The sequence below is a fragment of the Chinchilla lanigera genome, unplaced genomic scaffold, assembly GCF_000276665.1.
Source record: "Chinchilla lanigera isolate Chin_1 unplaced genomic scaffold, ChiLan1.0 scaffold00067, whole genome shotgun sequence".
Lineage (NCBI taxonomy): Eukaryota > Metazoa > Chordata > Mammalia > Rodentia > Chinchillidae > Chinchilla > Chinchilla lanigera.
In genome coordinates, this window is record NW_004955468.1 from 7,089,128 (window position 1) to 7,114,129 (window position 25,002).

At 44.5% G+C, this 25,002-nt stretch overlaps 1 protein-coding gene and 1 long non-coding RNA gene across 14 annotated transcripts in view; one reads left to right on the plus strand and one right to left on the minus strand.

Annotated features, from left to right (window-relative positions):
• Znf536 (zinc finger protein 536) overlaps positions 1–25,002 on the minus strand; it is a 439,406-nt gene that overhangs the window by 39,827 nt on the left and 374,577 nt on the right. The window lies entirely within an intron of this gene.
• LOC102009823 overlaps positions 18,885–25,002 on the plus strand; it is a 14,797-nt gene continuing 8,679 nt past the window's right edge. For 3 of the 5 annotated variants that reach the window (XR_001236944.1, XR_263399.2, XR_001236945.1), the window contains exons 1-3: positions 18,885–19,318; positions 19,778–19,866; positions 21,628–21,767. This is a non-coding gene — a long non-coding RNA (uncharacterized LOC102009823). Of the gene's footprint in view, positions 19,319–19,777; positions 19,867–21,627; positions 21,768–24,158; positions 24,298–25,002 lie in introns of all 5 variants that reach the window. The other 2 variants (XR_263401.2, XR_263400.2) reach the window with 2 other exon arrangements.

Consider the following 25,002-nt stretch of genomic DNA (forward strand, 5'->3'; position numbering starts at 1 on the left):
GGGAGGAGGAGGAGAAGGAAGGAAAATAGAAGGGAGGAGGGAAGGAAGGGAGGGCAGATGGACGGAAGACACGGAGCTCTGACCAGCATCAGCCATGAGCGGCCCAGAGCCCTGGAACAGATCTAAGTCAACCTGAAAGCCCCCTCTCAGTTGTGGCTGACGCCCAGCGGAACAGAACGTAGCAAGCGTGTCTTGAGAGCTCTTCCGGGCTGCAGTTAACCCCGCCCAGGCCCTCAGGTCCCGGATAAAAATCCCCAGTGCGGAGCTCAGCAGGGAACCTCACTTAGCCCACACACCCAGAAGCCCTTGCAGCCTGGCTGGGCCAAGGATGCGCAGCATACTGGAGCGAGGGAAGACCGAGGGGACCCTCCGATTGGGCCAGGAGGCCGGAACCACCCGAGTGAGCACGAAAGGGTCAGTGTCCTCCCGAGGACAGAGATGTGGGTCAAGATGAGGCTCTCCCAGCCTCGAGAGACTCGGTCTGGGGCAGCATCTCCAAAGCAAAAGACCTAATTCTGAAAAGAAAGCTAAAAACAAAACATGTCCTGGAGAAGACAGAAAAATGTGACCTAGTCCATCACCATGAAAGAAAAATTTAACTTAACTTTTCTGATATTTCAGTTAACATTCAAAAAGAATCCAGATAGCTTGAGGCAGTGAGCACTTCTAAAGAATATTGTAGCCATTTTAGAACTAAATATCCAGAGAAAGGAAATGGCTTGAAATGATGGTGTCCTAAAGACCAGGATTCAAAGCTGCCTGTTCTGATCACCAGCTGTGTGACCTTAGACAAATTACTTAACCTCTCTGAACCTGAATTTCTCCCTTTGTGAAACCAAGCTAGTAATAATTCAGACCTTACAATGCTTGAAGTGCACTGTATAGTTCTGAGCACATTATTAAGTTGTCAACACATGCTGGTAGGTACTACTTTTCCACTGCAATTATCTAAGTAATAAATGAGTTAGTAGGTGACCACATACCACCGGGCCAAGGACAGCCTGATGTGCTCCAGACCTCCAGAGCACGTAGGTATTCATGTAGGCTGGAAATATGAAAATGTGGAACTACCTCATTTTTCAGTTTTTTTAAAAGGTTAGGCCAGGCATGGTTATGCAGGCCTATAATCCCAGCATTCAGGGACACTGAGGCTGGAGGATCAAACATTCCAGCCCACCCTGAATGGCTCAGCAATTTAGCAAGACCCTGTCCCAAAATAAAAGGGGGAGGAATAGGGTGGGATGTAGCTCAGTACCACAAAAAGAAAAAAAAAGACTAAACCGCTTCTAGCTGAAAGCCTTTCTCCTGACATGGTTTTGTCTCTGTCAGCTACTTCAATTTGCCTGGACACCAGCTTTCAAGGAGGCACCATCACTGGGCATCGCCCAACTGCCCGCCTCCCCCTCAGAGGCAGCTTCAGCCTGGGCGGGACCCCTGGATGGACACCAAGCCAGAGAGGCGGCGGAGAGGCTGGCAGTGTGGAAGGGCAACTAGGCCCCAATTGTGTAATGAGCCAGTATCCTCACATCCCAGGTCCATGTAGGAGTCACCCCTGCTGTGCTACAGGGGCAGGTGACAGCCCCTCCGAACTTACTTCTTCTGCTGCAGAGTGGTGCTAATGCACCTGTCCAAACGTGTAGGTGTAGAGGCACAAACGTGTTTAATGCTCAGAGGCCGGGACACCCAGCAGAGCCCACTAAGTCCCCTTTGCTGCTGTGATACTGCAAGATGCTAACGCGAGGTTAGGTTTGGCTTTGGCTCGGTTTCTTCCCTGTGGGCCTGGGGGTGAAACTTAGGGCCTTGTGTGTGCCTGGCGAGTGCTTGCCAACGGAGCTGCCCGCCCAGCCCATCAAGGTTCGTTTGGACAGCAGGCACCCAACCCACAGGACAGGATGAACTCCCGGGACAAGTAGCCGGGGCAGCAACGCACACCGCGGTGGACCCGAGGGCACCTGAGCTGTGCAAATGGAAGAGGGACACTCAGCTTCTGCCCCCATGGCCCTGTAGACTGAGTCTACAATGAGATGCTTCTACATCTTCAGACTTTTCCAGAGATTGCCTAATGCACTGCAAAGTCCCAGATTTACAGGAGCAAGTTCCACCTCCCCTCCCTCTCCCTCTCCCTCTTTCTCCCTGTCTCTTTCTCTGTCTGTCTCTGTCTCTGTCTCCTCTGTCTCTGTCTGTTTTTAACAGATGAAAAAATTAAAACATGTCCCCGGGTCCCATCTCCAGCTCCCCCTTCACCCCGGGAGTGGGTTCTGGGATTCTGCTACCCCAGGACCCAGAGCTCTTCCTAAAACATCCCACCCTCAGGCTCAGAATGCCTAGCGTTAAAGAGAGCAGATCTGGTTGGGTTTTATCCTGGACAGAAATGTAGGTCCAACGCTGTGTAAAGACCGCCATCTACTGGTGGAAGGAGGTAAGAGCAGCAGCACCTGCCAGCGTCCTCCCGAGGCGAGAGAGAAGGGAGGGGAGGGGAAGGGAGGGGAGAGGAGAGAGGCGGGGGAAAGAGGGCAGGAGGGAGCATGTCCAGCCCAGCCAGGCCCTGCTGTGGGAAGGAGCCTAGCAGCGGGGGCCTGAGCCACCTGGGGCATCAAAGATGAGAAGCAGCTAGGGGCGGGGGAGGGAAGGGGAGGGGAGGCAGGCTTGCACCTGCTAGCCACAGGGGCTTGGTCTGAGCAGAGTCTCCCGGGAGACGAGCTATGTGTGCCGTGGGCACGCGCATCTGCAGCCCCTTGGGCACCTCTTTCTCCCGCCGTCCCCTCCGTTCTCTGACCCACACGAACGCACCTGAGGTCCAGACTTCTGCAGAGACCTGCGCCCCAAAATTCTCCTTCCTGTCCCTCGTCCCTCCCCTGTCTTCCAGGAGTTGCGCCTCTGGAGGAGAGGCTAGCGCGACCCCTCAGGCCTGATGTGGATGTGGAGAGGATCCTTCCATCAGGAGAAACATTCAGCCACTTAGAAGTCAGGACCGGATCGTTAGGCGACACCTCTGGGAAATCCGCCCCAGCGACAGCCACGCCCCTGCAGAACCGAGGCCAGGCCGAGCTGAGTGCCCCACTCCCAGCCTGCTCTGCCGTGTGCAGGAAGCAGCAGAGAAAAACCCACCAAGAGTCTGAAAGCAAAGTACTGCTGCTTATTATCCTTTTAAATTTTCTCCAAATGTTTATTGGATGCTGCTTTTTAAACCCAAAGAGTGTCCTGTTGCTTAACTAGAAGCCCCAGGAGGCACGATTATACCCTGTTCACAGGTGAATAAACAGAGGCCTGGGCGGAGAAGGCAAGCGCTGCCAGGCTAAAGAACTCAGCCCGCAGCTGGGGCTTCAGACTTCAGCGCTCCCAGCCGGAGGCGTCCAGGCTTGCACATGGGATCAGGGATCTTCCTAGCAGAAAGCGCTCTTTGATACCAGCTCCACTGACACCAAGGGGAACAGAGTGTGCTCGAAGGCCAGGGATTTATGTGCCCGTCCCACCGTCACCACGTCCTACCACTTTCAATCAAAACCGGAAACAAAAATAAAGGGTACACCCACAGGTCCTGTGTAGTAGGGACTTCTGCTTTTCTGAGGTGATTGTCCACGGTGGTAAGCAGTTTTGCTTCCTCATTCCAAGGTTGAGGAATGTGAGACTCAGAGAAGTGGAGTAATTAGCCTGAGGTTACCCCGCAGCAAGATCAGAGCCTAAGTGTGGTGCCCCAGGAGTGTTATCCCGGTGCTCCTCCCCAGAAGCCACACAACACCCTACCCCCAGCTCCACCCGAGGGGCTCTCTCTGGGTGCGATCTGGCATAATTTAAATGCTAGGAATCCAAGTTCCTAAGGCAGAGTCCAGCAGTCTGAGGTCAGGGTCATTACAGTTTATACCACCAGAAGCACCAAGGAAGAACTAAGACAGGACGGGCAGCTTTAGGCACCTGCTGAGAGAGAGAGAGAGAGAGAGAGAGAGAGAGAGAGGAGGACTCAGCATGAATTCCTCCAGATAGCGCCCTTTGAAACGTTCCCATGATGAAATTAAAAGCGAGCCTTAAGTGATTTATTTTTTCAATCTGTGAATCTAAACAAATGATCTCCCTTCTAGGTACATCTATCATATGATCTCCTTCACAGCTGTGAAAAAACGCTATTAGTGCTTTCAAAGCAGTTTTATCACAGATTAAAGAAGCCTGAAAAAAAAAAAAATTGGCAGCTAGAGTCAGCCATATGCCTACTTGACCCAGGACGGTAAACCTGTTGTTCATTCCAGAGGGGGGATTACGGCATTACTTTTAGTAAGTTGCTTTTCATATGGAAATTTCTTTTCACAGTAAAGATCTGTCTTTAATAGCATCATCCTAAAAACATGCCTATTTTTTAATTCCCTGATCATGGACATATAGATTTTTATAGTGTCTGCAAGCATACATTAATGTTAATTTCACCATTCTCTTTTGTATTTGGTTAATGTCACAATCTGCTATAAAACCTTGCCAAGTTTCTTAACTGTCATGTTAATTCCAAGACCTATTCTGCACTCTTTGACATTTCAGGACAGAACAAGGCAGTAAAAATAGATTAGAAACAGCTTATAAGTATTATAAAATCTAGAACTTTACAGATGGTGGAATTAGGTCTGTTGAATGGGAAATTTAGCAACTCTGAACACAATAATATTAGAAAAGGCTATTCATTTCTAAGGTAAATATTTGGAAGGGATTGCATAATGGTGGCCAGAAGAGTGTGCGGAAACTCATAAGATGTAGCACAGTAATATTATTTTAAACAGCTTACTGGATGCGTAAGCCCATATCCTGAAGAGTTTTGGGTTTCAAAGGTTTTCTCTACTGTATAAAGGACACATAGTAAGAGCTTGATTTTATTCGTGGTCAGTTCAAAGATCACACGAATTATTTCACTCAGAGGATTTCTCTGCGCTTTCCTAAGTTAAAGCGGAGCATGACTGCACTTAGATATTAAATGACACTACCACATGCTAAGAAATTTGCGCGAACGGACAGGAAATTAGACGCTGTTTTCTTAAACTGATTGCTAAAGGACGCACACTGTTTAAATGGGCGCTATCCATTTCAAAGGGCGCCTTGGCTGATTTCAGGAAGTTTAAAATCAGCTCAGGGAGGAGCAGGCCCGAGTGAGGGTTAAATGTGCCCCCCCTCCACACCAAGGGGAAACTATTTCTTAAAAAGAAAAAAAAAAAAACCAGAAAGAAAGAAACTCTCCGCTTTTTCTTTAAGGAGGACTTATTATTTCCATCATCCTCGTTGACTTGTTGATGAATAGTTCACATCCCTTGCCAAGCCCCACCCTCATCTTTTTTTGTAAGCTCTTTTCTCATTATTTGCTCAGTTATTTTCCCACAGCCCCAACCGGCCGTCCTGGCGGCTTCAATACAACACAGTATTAACATGGGGAAATGGCTTTCGGTCCCCAATTGATCCCCTAATATGTTATGTTGAAATGATAATTGGTACACTCTTCATTGAAAATTACGAGAGAAAAACTACTTTTCAGTCACCACAAGGTATTATCTTAGCTCATGTATTCAGAACTAACAGATACATTAAAAAATACAGGAAAAAAAAAGAAAAAAAACAACACTATACCCCCATCTGCGGGAGAGACTGCAGCCTGCAATTCTTTTCAGCTGACATAATCCAGATTGATTCGTTCAGCAGATAAAATTCAGGCCACTTCTGCCCTTTATGGGAGCAACATAATACCAGTCTTTATTCAGTAACAATGTAACATAATGGGATCGGAATGTGCAAAATGACTGTTCTTAAATTACTGTGCCTCACAAGGACCCAACACAAGCTGGGGCTTAATGTAAAAAATCATTAGGCACAGATTACTAAAGTGCCCCTGCATTAAGGAGGTCAAACCGAGCCTGTTTATGGCATTTTTCAGGACAGAAACTCTTTGCTAATATCTTGATTATCACTGTGTTCGGGGGGGGGCACCCAGCATCCCCCAGCTCAACACGCCTGCTTCGTGAGGGAGCCACTGTGAGAGCAGCAGCAGAGGGTAAGCAGGGGATCAGGAGGGACCCCACATTTCAGGCCATTTTCAGAGCAGTTTAGTACATCAAATAATTTCAGCTGTGCTAATGATGAAACTCCGCTAATTTCAAAATCTGTGAGGGTTGGTTATTAAAACATATAGAAGATTTGGAAAATAAAGAAAACCTCAGAAACTAATCTTCTACATCACAATACCTAAAGATGGCCCCTGGGCAATCTGAATGTAAATTTACCTGGTCTTTTTTGTTTTTATATGCATAACCATATCAGACCTTTTTTTTCTAGAATTTATGCTTCAAGTACAGCTTTTCACTAAATATTATGGGCACTGTCAATATCTCTCCATGCCATTAATTATTCTTCTGCAATATAATTTTATGGCTACATGTTCTTTCATGTGGAGGCACCTAATTTAACTTTATTCCTATTCTTGAGCAGGTAGCTTGTTTTCTAAGTGTCCCCCAGTATAAAAGATGTGTCGATCAATATCTTCACAAAAAAAATCTTCCCCCCTAGGTCAGAAAATTCCTTCTGGATAAGATTGTAGAAGTAGGACTGCTTAGTGAAAGAGCATGCACATTTTATATCTATTTGATATATTTTTCTTCTTTGGCCTCCAGAAATCTTAGATCCATTTGTCCCCTAGTATTTGCAAGATTATGTATTTCTAGGGAAAGTTAGGACACCAGGTTCATCCCTTGCTCAAGAGACGTATGACAAAGACTCCACGGAAACAGCTTTGTATCTGCTGACCTATATCACACAAGGATATTCTGACCACTATACGATACAATATACTCACACAGAAATCCATCATCAGCAGAAAGATTAAAGTAAGAGAGATGGTCAGTGTAGCTCTTACCAACCAAAAAGTTTCCCAAGAAAACTGTAGAGAACTACAACAGAACAAAATAGAGCAGAAATGATTTTCCCTGCATGGCAGGGATTTTTTTTTTTCCCAACGTGCAAGTCAAGCCTCATGCAGTTTAATTTTTGAATTTGAGAGCATTGCTGGTCTCTTATCTTGTTTAAATAGAAGAGTTCCAAAATTTGAATCACTGAATCATCGGGGGGCCTCCGAGATGATGCAGTTACTCTTCGGAACACTGGACTCACGTCTGGAGTGGGGCCTGGGTTCGCTCAATGTTTGCACTAAACGAAGCGGGCACCGTGGGTGTATGCACAAGGCTGCAGCGTGCACATAGGAGGCGGGGGTTTTGTGTATGTGTATGTACACACTTGCACGTAAATATATTGATCTCCAAAATGAACATCACCATTTCGGTCTCACCACAGAGACTCACACCATCTGAAATATTTGCATGAGATTACCAGCCTCTGCTGTCAATCATGTCGGCACAAATCCAATACTCAGGCCATATGGCCTTGAAACTTTCAATCGATAGGAACCTTTTAAAGCTGAAGCTTCAAAAGTTGTATCAAATATATATTCAATGAGAAGAAGGTTAATTGAATAATTGATTACTCAGTAACAATTAAGTGCTCTTCAGATATCTTTGGGAAATTGTGAAATATAATGGTGATAGATATTTATTAGTTTATCAGTTATTGCTGCATTAGATATTTGTTTTTAGGCTCAAGTCAATGTCTTTCATTTATATATTTTATTATACATTTTAACATCAGCATCCCCAGAGTGAAGTGATACATATATTTTTGCTAGCATAGCTCCAGGAAGATGGCCGGATGGGAAGAAAGTCATATGAACATGTGTTCAACATCACAGCATTTCCCATTAAAAATAGATTATTTGTGGCAGCTCCTAGGTAAAATAGTCAAACAGCATTCTCAGGAAGGCACAGGCTCCAACCTGAAGTCATTCTTGAGAGGAGAGTGTGGGTACTAGGGCTACATCCCTCAAGGACTCAGGAAGTATTAGCATGGAGATGGTCTTCCTTATGCCATGTTACTTCAGAAGTAACCAAACCTTAGGTCTCCACAGACCAAAACAACAATCCTACCTCCATGGAGAACTGGAGGGCCCAGTCTGTTACTACCACAGGTTAATAAATTTCTAAGATTTATCATCTATGGTATTTTCAAAGAAAGTATAAATGAAGCTTTATGAAATTACTGATGATCTATCAAAAAGGATAATGTGCAAACACACACACATGTCTGTGCCCGAGGCAATGGAAACCAAGACTGAATCTGATTCAGCTCTGTAGAAAGATGGTGCCAAGAGCTCATTCTGTGGACCATACTTGCATGTATCGCCACCAGCTTGGCCCAAACTCTGAAAAGTTCGTCTAGTGTAAAGGATCTCTGAAAAATCCCCATGAGAATGGAAAAGTCAGATTTCCTGGCACTAAGACCTCTGCATCCATCACAGAAACACCTAAGAGATGACTGACTGTCCACACACAAGAAATCTATTCTAAATAGAAAGGAAAACTAATGCTTACTTAAGTACATACCAACCAGGCCAAGTATTCACTATGCCCTAGATCTCTCTGTTTTCATACTCATTCATTCAAAAACAAAGTACTAGAGGCTGGGCATGAGGCTACCCCGATGGGACAAAGGGATTAACAAAACATATATGGTCTCTGACTGCCTGGATTTCCCAGTTTGGTGGGAGAATCAGATTTTTTTAAAAAAAAAAGCAATGATAAAGAAACTGAGCAAATACAATTTTTTAATTGCTGAGAATTCAGTAAAAGGTGGTGACAGAAGATAACAGGGTGATAAGTCATTTTTTCAGTAGATGGTCAGAAGTGACCTCTCTCAGAATATACTATTTCAAGTGAGACCCAAATAATGAGGAATGTGTGTGTGTGTGCTCTATGTGTGTGTGCGTGTGTGTGTGTGTGTGTGTGTGTGTGTGTGTGTGTGTGTGTGTTGGGGAGAAAGGAGAGCTTGTCATTCATTCCACACACTGGGGACTGCATCTCCAAAGACTCAGAGGTATCATCAAAGAGCTGGAAGTTTTTAAAGCTCAGAGAGAAGATGTGTGCCTGGGGAAGAGTATGATACAAGTTTCGAGGTTGGCCAGGGACCATTCTGGGCTTTGTTACCAAGGGGAGGATGGATTTCAATCAAAGAGGGATGGGAAACAGTGGAATGGTGTCAAGCAAGAGGGCATATGATCTGGTTTACCTTGTTAGCAGTTTGCTGCAGCTGAAGGGTATAAAAAGGCTTGGACTAAGGACTGGTAGATGAATTAAAAATAGCCCATCAAGAAATAATGATCGAGGCTGGGGATTTAGCTCAGCGGCAAAGCGCCTGCCTGGCAAGCGCAAGGTCGTGAGTTCGGTTCCCAGTACCGGAGAAAAAACCAAAAAAAAAAAAAAAAGAAATAATGATCGCTACACTAATAGAGGGAAAATGGGAAGAAAGGCAGTTGGAATGAGTAGGGTTTCTTTTTTTTTTTGAGCTGGAATGAGTAGGACTCTCTGGTGGATTAGATGGAGTACTGAGGCAAAGGAGAGTTCAGTAGTGATGGTACCATGATGCGAGATCTTTTAAAGCAGAGAGAGCAGAGATTCTGGAGGAACAACAGGCTGACAGCTCATGTCTGAGACTCATCCATAGAAGAATGGTGTGAAATCCATGCGGAAGGCCGAGGTGTCCCACGAACAGTGCAGAAGAAGTAGGACCAAGTCCTGAGGATCCAAGCGGGTGAAGAGCAGAGAGAAAGTCAGCAGAAATCATCAGGAGAGAGGAGTGAGAGAATCAGAAAAAAAGAAGGAAAGAGAGACACTTCACAGCAGCCAAGAAGGCAGTATCCTTTGAAGGGGTCTCTCCGCTGCCCTCTCTTGGACACTGCTGCTTTCATAATGGACTTCATAATGGGACCTTGTTGCCTTTAGACTCTGGAACTGAGGAGTAACGAAGTCTGTTCTCATGGTCACTCAACGAGGAAAGAAGACTAAAGCGTAATGCAACTCGGTGACTTAATGGACGTTAGATTCCAGCTGGAACTCACAGGACTCCAGTTCCTGAGCTCTTGTTCCCTCTGCTATGCATGGCATTCTTCCTAAGACTGTCCAGAATGAGGGGGTCTCTATGCCAGTGGTGGCCAAGACGTGCCACTGAGAGAACTTAGGGGTGTGTCCTGAGTCGCGTTTTGCATTACCACACCATCTGTGGGGCATTTGGAAGGAATATTGACCCTCTTGAGTTCCTCTACTTGTCACTTCAAGAAAGCCAGCTGCAGACATGTGCATGAGCCCCAGAGGGAGGAGCTTTGTGAAGTAGATAAGCTCAAGAAAGGAAAGTGGGGCCAGGGATTTAGCTCAACAGCACAGTGCCTTGCTTAGCAAGCTCAAGGTCTCCAGTACAATTCCCAGTACCAAAAAAATAAATAAATAAAAATAAAGAAAGTGGGGTCTCAACTCCTAATCAAGCCATATGCCTATCTCTCAAATCTTCCCTGCAATTTTCATGGCTCAAGCAGATCCCAGCTGGTGTAAAACCATCAGAACAGGGACCTCCAAGCACACGGGGATCTAATGACACTGACTCAGTGGCCTTGTGCTTTTCACTATGTGAAGGGTGAGGCAGGCTTTCTGTTGTGCATTACGAAAGGATGACAGGCAGCCCTGTCCAGGGACGTAGCTGAAGAAGAGAGTGAGGTGTCACAGACCAGAGAACAGATGTATTATCACGTCCCTGCCAAGACAGGAATGACATCCTTTGACTCCAAAGTACGAGCTGCAGAGGAGCTAACCTTACCATTCCAGTTGTACATGCAGTACTACCGACAGCCAACAGTTCCACCAGCCTCACTGTACCGGGCACTGGGAGACAGTGGCAGCACATTTCCCAGCAGGACTCTTGTGAGAAGGACCACCGTGCTCCAGCAAAGAGGATAGCAAAAGCACATCAGTGTTTTAATATTATTTTAGTACAATTTAAAAAATGCTAAATTAATTTATTTTCTTATGCTAGAAAATAGTCCTGCCCTGCCATATTGTAACATGTGTTCAGAAGAGCAGTCTGATAAAATTCATTAGAAAAGAATTAAATTCATCATAGAAAACAGAATCATTTCATTTTAAGTAGTTCCCATTTCAGAAGCCCATGCAGTTGTCTCTTTGAGTAGTACCAAGGAAAATAATGGAGAGGAAGCGGAGAGTGGGTCTCTGGCATACTGGAACTCTGTCTTTTGGCCCTTAGAAGATTTTGCCTCTTTTTTCCGGTCTTCCCATGTATGTTCAGATACCAAACAAAGCGTGCCTTTAATTGATCAGAGAGAAGGACAGCAAAGGCAGAAGGCCTTGCTAGATTCCTCCCTTGGGTGAATGGAAACACCAGCTTGAGGGTCAAACCTTTCCCATCTTTGGGGTCCAGCTCAGTCTTGCCCTCTTCCCAGCTTCTGCAACTGTGCTCACCCTCTGTACTGTTCGTTTTGACTTTATCCCTCAAGATCTCAGGTACCAGTGCTATTCGTACCCCTTGTTCCCACTTCCCCACTCATATTGCAAAACCCTTTCAGGCAAGGGTTGGATTCATCCTTAGTTTCTCCAACTCAACACTCAGCCCCTGCATGACTTCCAGCTCCCCGTACCTCTCACTGCCATGGATTCTCAGTACGCCGTTCCTCTCCTGTGTGGCAGGGCTTGGGTACCATTTGCTTCTATTGCAATAGACTCCCTTGTCCATATTCACATACAGAAATGAGCAGAGACCTTTGACAAAATGCTCAGGAAACCAGGAACCTCTTGCTGTCAGCTGCCTGTCCCCATGCCTTCTCTCATGAATATTTAAAAAGCTAACCATATCACTGCCTCTGCTTATCCATGGTGTCGCTTACTGGCAGTAAGCTATGGTAGACAAATACCAAATGGAAAATTCCAGAAATAAATAATTCATGACTTTTAAATAACTTTCACTAGAGGACACTGTTCTATTTCATTAATAGTGACTGTTGTGAATTTCTTACTGTGCCTAATTTATAAACTAAACTTTATCGTAAATCTGTCTGTACTAGGAAAAACAGTACACATAAGGTTTAGCCTTACCAAAGGTTTCAGGCATCCGCTGAACCTAGAACATACCCGCTGTGAATAATGTGACTACTGTGTATATGATTAAAATCCCTGACGATTTTACTCCAGAAGAAAAAGCAGAAGTTTTAATTCACATGAGATTTATTTGACCAGGAACCTGATGCAGAGAGCTGCTGAATTAGGTGTCCTGTGCAAGCACTTCTAAATCCGAAGTTCTTAGCACTAACGTGCTGGAACCAGAGCATTCAGTTGCAAGAGTGTGCCTGGCCTCCGGGGCCATGCCTCGCCTCTTCACTGTGCTGCAGGTGATGGCTGGAGGGACCTGACAGCAGCAAGACCCTCCCTTTCGCCAACATCCAGCAGGAATAATTTCTGAAACGTTATCCCTGAATACCGCTTGGGAATAGAAATGCCAATGCTGTAAGCCCAGAGTCTTTTCCCAGCACTGTGGGCTCAGCACAGCCAGTGAACATCATAGACACCGCTCGGAGCCAGCGGGCCCTGCCTCAAGGCTACTTTCAGGTCCACCACAGCCATCCATCTCCATTTGGAACATTGCGCTCCTGGTCCTCTCGCAGAGAAAACCAGAGTTTAGTCGGCACCACACAGCGCTGTGACCTATTGCAGCAATGGCCCTCCTGTTCGGGAAACTGCAGGCCACGATGCCCACAGCCAAGGAGGCAGGACAGCCCTGTGGTTTTACCTTAATGCTGTCCCATAGCCAGTAGCAGTCACGGAGAAACCTTTCAGACGAAAGCATTCCACATTTTTTTTGTCTTTAGCAACCATGAATGTTGACCCTGGCTAGGTTTTTAGTGCCACATCAAATCCCAACACAACCCACTGGTTTCCAGGATGGACTGGGCCTGGGTAGACACGGTAGGGGGAGGGGTGAGAAATAAAGGGCACCAAGTGGAAAAAGATCAGATGCTCATACGTTTTCCCTAATCACTAGAGAGCATTTCAGATTTTGTTTCATCCCCTAAAACTGCCCTCCTACAAACTGAATGACTGTGGTGCTCACCTGCCACACCTTTGCCTGCTTCTAGCTATAGGGCTGTATCCCCGTTTCCTGGGACCCACACAACCTGGGTACTAGAGTTGGGCTCACCCCTGCAACTGGGAAGCAGCAGCCCATTTTATGTTGAGGGGTGTCAGTCACAAGGAGGGTTCCTAAGCCTTCACTTACCTACCTGAGAGTTCATTTCTCCAGCATGGTGTGCAGGTGAGAACCAGAGATCCCTAGAGCTGCTACTACATTGCCTTGAGGCAGAGCTGAAGCACTCAGAGAGCTCTGGGTTAGATGGGGGAGAATTCTCCATTCTAGGAAACTCCAGAGAACCTGCAGCCAGTGGCCAGGCACCTCAGCCCTTGACCCTCCCTGTGTGCAGCAGGTCTAGGCTCTGGATCTCTCTCTCCTTCTGTAAACTATTACCTCATGAGAGGCAGGCTGGCCAGGACATCTCGGTGTAAAGAGACCTGTGAGCAGGATAGAGTTACCTCCCTAAAGACAGCAGCCCCCACCCTCCTGACTTCTGTCGCCTGCCCTGGATATTTATCCTACTTTTTCCAGAGGACCTGGACTTGTGAACTGAAATCTCACAGTTTTAAGTTGTTTGCAGCTAATTAAAAGCAAAAGTGTAAATATTATATAAGCCAAATGAGACACATCTGTGAGCTGGATCCTGCCCCCAGGCTACCCTTAAATTTCCATTGATCCTTGCCCATGGAAGGCCACATCTTGCCCTTCATTTGTCCCAGAAGGTGGATGACAGATCCAGGGTCTGTGTGTCACCAGCATGATCCAGGGGCTGACAAGGAGGCAGACCAGGGCCCTTTCCACAGACCACTGTCAGGCTGGCATCACCATGACCCTCCATGGCGCCTTTGCACATGAGTCTCCCAGAAGAAAGACCACAGGCCCTCGTCCTCCTTGCATCGATGGAAGGGCTCATGTGCAGCTCCTTGCTTTGTGCTAAATTTTTCCCATCAACCTCGTGAGACTAGATAGTCATCATTTGGATGTGCAAGTATGGCTGAGATCGATGCTCTGTGACCTCTTTGTTCTCTGCCTTCTTGCTGCTGCTCCCACCACCCAGATGAGGAGCAGGATGTGATTTTTCAGAGTAACCCCTTGTGGCCTCCTTCACCATAGGGACTTGTAACCTGTGGATTGAGGACCCCTTAAACTCAGATAAAGGTCAAGCAGCCCCAAAGGTGCCACTCAACTCAAAGCACCAGGCTGGGTATCCCAAGAAAAATTTCCTTAGAGATCAGCCTTCTAATAAAACAAGAAGTTCCATCCACACAATACTAGACGTCCGAGAAAACAGGCATCAGAGAGTCAAGGGGAAAAATGGTTATTTTTCATTGGGAGTCAAACAAATCCTGGGGCTTTTGTTCTTGAGAAAAAGCATCTCTGGAAGGCTGAGGCAGGAGAATTGCAAATTTAAGCCCAGCTTGGGCAATTTAACAACTTAACAAACACTTATCTAAATAAATAAATACATAAATATATACATATATAAATAAATAAGGTGGTTACAAGTGCAATATATATTAAGCTTAATGTGAAAGCCCTGGGTTCAATTCCCAGTACAAAAGAAAAAGAGGATAGAAACAAGGAAGGAAGGAAAGATTAAAGGAAGGAAGAAAGGAAGGGAAGAAGGAAGGAAGGAAGGAAGGAAGGAAGGAAGGAAGGAAGGAAGAAAAGAAGGAAGGAAGGGAGGAAGGAAAAAGTAGGGGAGAGTGAAGGAAAGGGGAGTAGAGGAATGACAGAGAAAGGAATGGGAAGAGAAAAGAAAAGAAAGAACAGGAAAAGAATCAGGAAATAGCTCACTGTCTACTGGGGCCTAGAAGAGCTGCAGAAACTGGGGCTCCTCTTCACTTTCCCTTCCCCGACTCTCCCCAAATCCCCAGGCCTCGTCAGCAGAGACGGATCTCTGGATAATTACAGCACACACAGCTTTGGGGGCATTTCCCTTCCATTCACGACATTTACTGGTGTCGGTCTGAGCATAAATACAATTAGATTTGAGAGTTCTATTACAAAAGCCAATAAAGCGGGCCTCAGTAGAGATTCTAAAATTACTTAACTTTTCTTTAGAAAAATATTAAAACAGTATTATCACATCAATGAGAAGAAAAGACAGGAAGATAATAAAGTTATGTTAAACCTCCCTGTATTTACTCATGTGTGAAACAGTTATGTCTGGTCACATAATTGCAATGGTTCTGAGAAATATTTCATATTTTATAATGAACATTAAAAGAGTTTGTGGATCATTACTTTATATGAGTTCCAAAGTTATTACATAAAACCCAATAGGAATGGTTATAAATTATCGGATCCTCTGGCCCGGCCTTGGTAAACATAACATGAAGACTGAGACACTTCAGCAGACAAGATTCATGAGAAGAAGTAAAATTCCCCCTGCATGTTAAGGAAAAGAGAAGACCTGAGTACTTGTAACCAGCTCTTAACATTTTTGTTTCTGTTTCAAAGAAATCCTTTTGAACCACTAGCTTAAGCCACACACACAAAAAGCCTCCTTTAGAACAAAAGAGAACTCGCCTTCAGACACTGGCCTCGTCTTTCCATCTCGCATTATCCTATCTGTGGCCTTGGGGTCACTGCAAAATTCTTGAACTTTTCAACACAGCGTGAGTTGAAAATACTGTACTTAGCAGGCTCATCTGATCACCAACAATTATTTATTTTCAAAAGGAATCCTCTCTTTGAAATCTGAAAATACAGCATCTTTGCAGAAACTGGAGAATTAACAGTATTTGCTGAGGAATTTTTTTTTTTTTTTTCTTTTCCGGTCTGAAAAATAGGTTGGCGGGCAGCGCTTTGATTAAAAAAAAAAAACAAAACGATCGTTTGAGAGTCATACTGAGGAGTAGAATGGGTGTCAATCTATTCGCTTGTGTGTATTCTCTTTTTGTTAATCACAGAATAATATTTTGATCTGAAAAATCACACCTGGAGCTCCTGTTGACCCCAGCTTCTCCTTGGAGAAAGAGCTAAGTAGTAGGAAGAGCAGAAGCTGCTGAAGAATGCTAAGGCTTGGAGGGGTGAAGTCAGATCGTCTGGCCAGTATCTAAGAGGTGCAACCCCACACTTGCTCTCCATAGACACTATAAATGGGGCACTCCCCAATGAAACACGGGAGGCAATATTTGTTACCTGGTTCTAAGAAATTCAGCATCTCCTTCACCTGTGTCCAATCGGTGCTGATCACCGTGCCTACCGTGCAAGTAGCCACCAGCTCTTTGACACCTGTACCTGCCGTCTCCCCACTTTACCCTGGGTTGCCTCCTTTACATGGAGCAGCTGCTAGTGAGACTTTCTCAGCAAACAGATGTCTTTTGGAGAATTTAAAGCTCTGAGTTGGAGGCCAGATTCTGACTGTACTTTGAATTATGTCTGCCTGGATCATTATGCAGTCATTCACATATATTTTAGACATCAATATTGTCTGGAAATATTCTCCAGTTCTCAATGCTATTTATATGCTTCGATTCTCCTCTTTGCCTCTGTTCTGATGGTGCGCTTCCGCTTCCCAGAGCCACTGACTGCCTGAAGATCGTTTTAATAAATATTTTTATTGGGAAGGGTTTGCCGTTTTATTCCAAATGATTTCTCTCAGAATTAAACTGAAACCAGCACTCCTGGGGAGGTCCATCAGCCCTCATAACCTGCTTGGACAGAGAATTTACCAGCGTCAGTATCTTTAAAATGAAACAAAGCCTCGTGTTGTCTCTTTACGCAGATAAGTTTTACCAGCAACAGAAAAGATTTACAAAGAGGCCAATTCACAATGCGGGAGAAAAATCTCTTCTTGCTTCCCCCCCACCCCCGCAAAATGCTCATTCAGCTAAAATCTGAGATTTTGATATAATGTAAGTTTGCAGGTGGAAAAGGAAAAAAAAATCTCAAGCAAAGTGTGAGACAGGGAAGCACAGATATTTTCAGGACGGCAGGAGGCAGGTGGGAATCTCAAGTATTTCAGTGAATTTAGCATCGGGCCAAGGAAAACCTTCATGGGATCCCCGAAACTTCACCTGATAAGCCGTGCGGACCAAGAAAGTTCAGTCCCTGCGTTCTTACTCTCCAAACAGCTCGGGGTTTAATCCAATGGGCCAACACTAATCTACGGATCACCCTGGCTCTGTTAGCCTAGCATCCTTTCAAAGTATTTTCGCATCGGCCTCTAGGTGGTGCTAACACTGCGTAGCTCCAGCTTTTCGGCACAATGAAAACATTAATTTGCTATGAGATAATTTTTGACGTAAATGTAAAATGGTGCCCATTCGAACTCAGTAATGAAGCATGGTGCATTCTGCAGCTCCTAATTTGACTGGTTAAATGACTCCATTACGTGTCTAACAGACAGAAGCAAATAATTTCTGGTCAGTTGATGTTCACTTATCCGTATCATTTTGCCCTGAAAATAAAGTCTCTAATCTACAATTCCTTTGTCTTAGTTTTTTTTTTTTTAGGTTAAAAGATTATTAAAGCAAATATACTTAAATAATTCAGACTACAGCAGTACAAACTAACAATTAAAACGTCAGTGAGCGAGGGGAAATCAAATACATGTAATAGAGGAGGTGGAAAACTGGAAACCCCTCCCAAACTATCCAACCTTTGCCCCGTCACTAAGTCTGAGGGGTTAGGATGAGTCTAAGGCTTCAGAAGAACAAGTGTCCATCTTTCAAGTCCATTGTTTTTCTGTGGGGACAAAAAAAAAAAAAAGCCACTGGCTGTTTTCCTCGTTTCACTTTGCCACATAACTTTGAGGATGTTTGGGAAATTTTCAGCAGGATATATCTTGCTATAGCAAAAAATGCTGCTTTAATAAATATCAAGTGATGAATAATTTTGCCCAAAGGGGAAAAAATGGTTAATATTGAATCTTAATGTTCCTCATCTAAATGCTTTTTTCTTCCTGCTAAAAACAAGTTTGGAATTAAAGCGTATCAGTTTACACATATTGCATACATATTAGTGAGACACAGCTGTGTATGTCCCCCTCTTAAGAGCTATATGATTAAGTTATGGGATATCATATAATCCAAACTCGGTTTCTATTGGTCACCTTTCACAGACAGAAGCTTTTTAGTTTTAGGTCTATTAAATGACAGAATGTCCGATTCTGTAAATGTGCAAGTAATTATTATGGAGCACCTGTCACTCTTATTTTCGCTTACAAAGTCCATCTACAAATTGCTTTTGGAACGGCGCTGGGGGCTGACGGGAGGGCTCTCTGTCTGGGGCAGCTGTCGGGTGTTTAGTGAAGTAGTTCCAGAGCCTGGGACCAGGTGCCGGGATCTTGGTGAACTCTGGAATGACGAGCCCGGTCGTCTCGTCCCACAGCCCGAAAGTTAAGGGACAGCGACCTCTTTTGTGGCAACAGGGTGGCTGAGAAGCAGCGCCCAGGGCTCAGAGCGAGCTCTCGCCTGGCCAGGTTCTTCCTCGCCTCCTCTCGCTCATCCTATCCGCTAGGTCAGCGCCGAGCAATCAGTTTTCAAAGACAACATGAGAACTGCAAGAGTGAGTTTAAACGATCTTCAATTTTCCCTAAAGTAACATGCTATTTGACCCAATTAAATGCACTTTTTAGAAAACTGACTAGAGTGTATATATATGCTGCCTTTATTAAGCTTTTAAAATTTCAAATCCCTCTGTGTGTGCAAATTTCAGCCATTCCCGTGTTAGGGATGAGGGACACAACACAGACTGTGTGTCTTTTGATGTGAGACGATGTCAAAAGGACCGTTTATGACTCATACTTCGTTGGAATTTTTGGTTGATGTCGTTTCTGCAACTGGGTGGGGGAAGCTGCTGGCCGCATAAAGCGAATCGCCTGCACCGGGGCGGCGGGGGCGGTGGGGTGGGGGTGGGGGTGGACTTTCTGCAACCTCTTCGGGCAGCTGAACAGGCCCAGTGGCAGCATGGGTGCAGGCTATTTGGCATGATGCAGGTTGGCTGAGTGGCCTGTTGGTTTCTAGGAAGGATTTGGGCTTTTGATTTGGTGTAAAATTTGCAACCGAGGGTGTGGTTTCAGCACACAGATCTTCCGGGGTTGTGTATTCTGGAAAAGAAAATGAGGTCAAGCAAAGAAGGAACTGAGCTTCCCTGGAGGTCCTAGGGGCTTCGGGTCAGGGGCTCAGAATCGCCCTGTGGCCCACCTCCCTGATGCGGGCACCAGCAGCTGCCGGCACTGGGCACCTTCCACGGGCCAGCCTTTTATGTATGTCATGGGAACGGAGGTGGAGAAGGAAGCTCATTCCATCTGAGGCTGAGGCAACATGACTGCCTGGAGGTGAGAGCCACAGGAGAGCGAAATACATCCATCAGGCACTCGGGAGAATCATAGGCACTGTGTAGAATGAAAGCAAAGGAGAACTTCCAGGCTGAAGCTGACTTCAGATGAAAGCCTTCTAAAACGACACGTGGGAAACTTTACAACTCCCTCAAACCCTGGCGGAGAGGCGGGTTCTCCCAGTAAAAGTTGTCAGGGAGAGCTCAGGACTTCATTCTTCCCTCGAGGAGCTGAGGGTGTGAAAAGTACAGTAGCCATCCAGGGTCAGGGCTCCCTGCCCTGAATATCAACCCTTGGGGAAGGAAATACCAGCTTCCAAATTGGGCTTAGTAAGGTAGTCCTGGAAAGTGGTGTACAATGCTTTAGCTTAAAATGTAGGGAGCCTGGTTTACTGCAATAAAGGGTGAAGACTGCTAAATAAAAATGAAAAATAAATTATTTGCCTTCATATCCATAAAGGGAAGAAGAGAGCAGATGCCAGCTGCAGACAAGCATTTCCCAAGGAGAAGAAAATATTTCCGAAGGAAATCAGCATCACAGCAGAACAGGTGAGAAAGAAATTAGAGTATCTAAGGACAGATAACTCTGCGAGCAGATGGGAACCATCTTAGACCGTGTAAGAGGAGGCGAGGAAGTGAGGGAACGATTAGCAAATACCTTTTACAAATATCCTGGGAAACTGGAGGAGCACCAGTGGACGGGAGCCCTTATGCAACACCTATATTTAATAACGACTCTGAGGGAGATCAAGGAAATTAAACACCAGTAAGCTTGACTTGAGCAGTGGGGAAGATATTGGAAACACTAATCAGGGACAAAATAGGGAAAGTTATGATTTAATTAAAGATATTCAGCATGGATTCACAAAAGGGAGATCATACGTAACAAAACTAATAGAATATTTTGAAAAAGTAACAAAAAGGAATTGAAGAGGGAAACCAGGGGTATAATTTACTGGGACTTTAAGAAAGCTTTTGATGCACTGCCTCACAAAAGGCTAATCTCCAGTAGTGGGGAGTTTGGGTGTGAGTGTGGTGGGGGGTGGAGAATGAATGAGGAATTGTCTGGACCCAGGGTACTTGTGAGCATTACCATGAAGAGATTAGGATAAGGGGAGGGACCAACTACTGGAATTTCTGAGATCTAGAGTTTTTAATTAATTTTTAAAAACAGTGTCTCTGTGGCCTTGCTTGGGAAATGTGCCTGGACATGATGAAATTTTCCTGCAGGTATAATACTGGAGGGCAGGTGCCAGTTAATGCTAGGATGACACTAAGGCTGGGAAAGATTTTTTTGCAATTTGATGACTGTATGAGTGTTCTTAAAATACAATGAGACTGTTTGTGACCTAATGGGGTAGAGGGGCAGGGCCACTAATAGCCGCCACATGAATAATTAACACAAAGAAAGATGGAGAAAATGATTACAAGGAGCAGAGCTTCATGAGCTGGACAGCTCAAGTTCCACAGGGGTGACAACTGATGGGTAAGGTCACACATTTTCACATGTGCACACTGACAGCTTCATGTATAAGCACACGCACTCCTACGCGCACACTTTCACACACTATATGAGTGCAGTCACAAACACACCCTGATGCCTTTCCAAGAGGCACACTTTTGAGATCATGTAGCTACATGCACACCTTCATAAAAACACTTTGTGCACTTGCACACCCATAGACATGTGTGCATCCATTGTTGTGAACGTGAGTATACAAGCCTGTGTCTCCCCAGAAACTGCTCTGTAATGCAGTGACAGAAATGATGGATGCAAACAGTAGAACATACTACTTCCCATGAGGAAATGTTGGGATGTACATAAGCGGGGGAGAAGCCCCCTGGTCACGTGATAGTAATAATAGATGCCACAGAAAGTAAAGACCAGACAGAGCACAAAGAAACCACGTGACACAAAAAGACCTTTGCTATTCCAACTCAAACCACATCTGAATACAACTCATCTGAAACAACTCAAACCACAGTATCTTCTCTGAAAAAACAATCATGGCGGAAAGTTCCCAAAGGGGCCAATTCTCACACTTGAGAGTAGAACTGTGGATGCGGTTGCAGGAGCCTGAAGACTGTGGCAAACCAGACCTAGACCTGCTATCTTCAGGGCACTGCCCCAAAGCTGATCCAACAAAAATCAAGCTGGGCAAAGGCATGGATAACTCTGCCAAAATACAAACGTGGTATTCAGCCAACAAATGGTTCTTCATTCTTGGGACACATGAGTGGTGTTCAGGGTCAGAGTGATGATGGATGAAACATGAACAAATTGTATCTGTGGGGTACACTGTGCTACAGGGTAGTGACTGTCATCCAAGAAGCATGCAGCCACCCACAGTCAAGTCCATCCTTGGGGTCAGCACTCAAGTCTCCCTGCTGCTTACCAAGTTATAAGAAGCCTACAGAGAAGATCAGGATATAGACACAGCTTCTACTATGTGAGTATTAGAATAACTTGAACTTCATTTACCTTTACACCATTCATTAATATTAAAATGTGAGTTGGACGGTATCCATATTTAAAAGGTCATTCAAGATGAAAAGTTGCAAAAGGAAGTCTACATGTCTTTCTCATTAATTGCATAAGGAATCTTGCTCCAGTGAGCATTTTTCCCCCATCCACCCAGTGCAAAGAGACCAAGGTATTCGCCCAAATTAAAATTTATATACACTCTAGTCTCTCCATTCACTTTTATCATTTTAAATCTATAGATGTATAAACCCAACAGTTATGAATTAATAATCAGAGACTACACAATAAGGATGAAGGATGGAAGGGAGACTTTAAAGATGAGAAGAGAGAAATGGCTATGCATAGCAGACAAGGTTGCACCTTGCTCTGTTTGGTCAGCAGGGTTCCTCTTCCAACATCTTCCAGAGACAAGTTAAGTGGAGCTTTTGGGAGGAGCACTTCATGTACTGGTAAAGTTACAATGCAGGACACCCTCCGCTCCTGCCATTTCCTACCCTCATTTCTGAAGAGCTCGCCATCATGGGGATGATTTTTACAACCCAAGTTTTAAGGAAGACAGTTTGTAACAGAGACCAAAACAAATAAGACATAACAAAATGCAACAAAAGATCTGTCTTTCAATTTGGTCCATTCTATAATTTCTCCCCAATTGTTCAATTAAATAAAATTTGAGAATTTCTACTTTGTCTTTGAAAGCAAAAAAAAATCTTTCCAGTATCCTTGAGTTAAGTCAAGCATAGCTTAAGGCATCTCCAATCAGGGGAGCAAATAGATTAATTGAGGAAGCTTTGAGCCCCCCTAAATCCCCATTTTCCACCCTAAACTACCCTAATTAAACGTATGGTATGAATAAAACTTAACCCCTCCCTCTCCATATAGGTTGTTCCCACAAACTCTTCTGCCTATCCCTCAAAGTTGCTGTGATGTTGCCTGTAGCTCCCCAGAGTAAAACAAGGTTTGGCAAAAGAAAATGAAGGGTTAAAATGTACCTGTCAGGAATGTCCTTTGACATCAGTCATTGGGAATCATCTGTCAGCAAGACAAAATTAATTACTACATGTAACATGAAGAAGTCAACGTAAAGTAGACACTATAAATGGTATAAAAGTTTAAAACTGCTAGATTGTTAAATAATTTACTAATACACATGTGAATTTTTAACAAGCCCCAGGAGAGACATTTTTGACTCAATGGGACTCCTTCCAAATCTTCCCAAAGTCAAGTATGGGTATTAGAGTACGCTCCCCTCCCAATTGTTTGGAGACTTAACCAATCCCCCAGCAATTATAGTAACTTGCAAAGTTCAGTGATAATTTAGCAGTTTTCAGCACCAAGCCTGGAACCAAGAGACAATCTCAACTGCAAGATTAGATTCATGAACCTTGCAGGAAGAGAAGCACCTCCCTACCACAGCATTTCCCCCAGACTTGGGAAATGATGCCACCCAGTGCAAATATGGCATTCATTTATGCAAAGGTGGCTTATGAAATCAAATCAGCCATTCTGAACTTTAAACACTACCATGATTTACGATGAGACTTGCAGTTCATTGAGTTTCTATGGCCAGTGTAGAAAAGTGGGTGATGAGGAAGAGTAAAAGGAAATCACAGTGCTGAGGCTATTTCAGGTCACACACCTCAGTCATGTCCCTTGGGAGCTGGGCAGTCACCCTCCACTCCCGCCTCTTCTATTTGAATGCTCAGGACAAAGAGACCCAAGTCAGTAGAGACTTGATCCACCATATAAGAACTCAAAGAAGGCACTGGTATCACCTCATCCATCTCACCTGCCAACACCGCCCTTGGCATCACCTCGCAGACCCCACTGGGACACTGGGACGCAGTGCTGTCTCCTTTTCAGTGGAATCTAATCTCTTGCTGGAGTTGGAGGGACAGTACAGCACCTCTGATGATCAAGGTTCCCTTCTGAAACCTCAGCCTTCTCTCCCTAAAGACAGCACATAGCTCTCTTGAGTTTTCTTGGGTCTCCTTGACCTCCTGCCTTCTAACCAGCCAGCACCTTGCAGGCTCCGTAGAATCCTAGGGTGACATGGAACAGCCTAGCCCTGGCAGTGACCTTGGCCCATCACTGGGCTCTGCCTTCAAGGCAAATGCCATTAACTGTCAACCAGAGGTCAAGGCCAGCCCTGAAGTGAGGACTGAATAGAAGAACTTTCTCCCACCAAGACCCCCGAACTTCACGGCTGAAATGGACCCCAAGTGCCCTACAATTGTACTTTGCAGAAACTAATATACAAAACGAAAAAAAATTACAATATACGATTTGTAAAATTAAGGAGCTGAAGATTACTTAGGAGAGGAAGATTTGCATTGCAAACGAACTTTCTGATTTATAGAGTCACCACGGGGTTCCTTACATGAGTCAATCTAAAATGGGATCCAGCTCGCAGTGCATCTAAAATAGGATTCAATTGCCCAAATTCAATATGCACACCCTACCAGCAGAAACCTCTATGGACACAGCCATTGAAAAGAGTGAGGTACTACAGTGAACTTCCTTTCACTTTTTTACTCAAAAGGCTTTTTTTTACAAGTGCACCATTAATTTCATCACGTTGGGATCCTTTGACTCACAGTGTTATCTTTGGCCTTTGGCCATCAGGTCCCCTTTCCATTCACAACCTACCCCTAATACAACCCCCGACCTTAGGGTCCTCTGAGTCTATGATCTTTGGACAGCTGTTGAATTTCAGCCAACAGATGTAACCTAATTCCTTTCTCACTTGAGGGGTGAATTCAGGGCTTTAAATTTGGTTAAGGAGCATATTCTTTCAATATCATAATTCCATTTCTGATTATCTGTCCTAGAGAAATTAAAGTATGCAGACAGAGGGAACTGAGAAGGGCTACTTTTAAGTTTAAGGACTTTCTTTACATTAATTTAGTAAAAATGAAAAATTGGAAGTAACCTAAGTGTTAACAGCCTATATAATCTCAAATAGGACACTTTAATACAGACCTAAATTTATACATATAAAGCGTCTGAATAACATGAGAAAGTTTCATGCCATGCACATGTATTACATATGTGTGACATACAAAAAGGTTATAAGTACAGGAAAGGTCAGTACAGGAGAAAATCTAAAAAGAAATAAACAATATTGTGATAGTCTTCATGTAGTAAAAAGTAGCTAGGATTTCTTTCCATATATATGTGTGTGTGTATATATATTTTTTCCA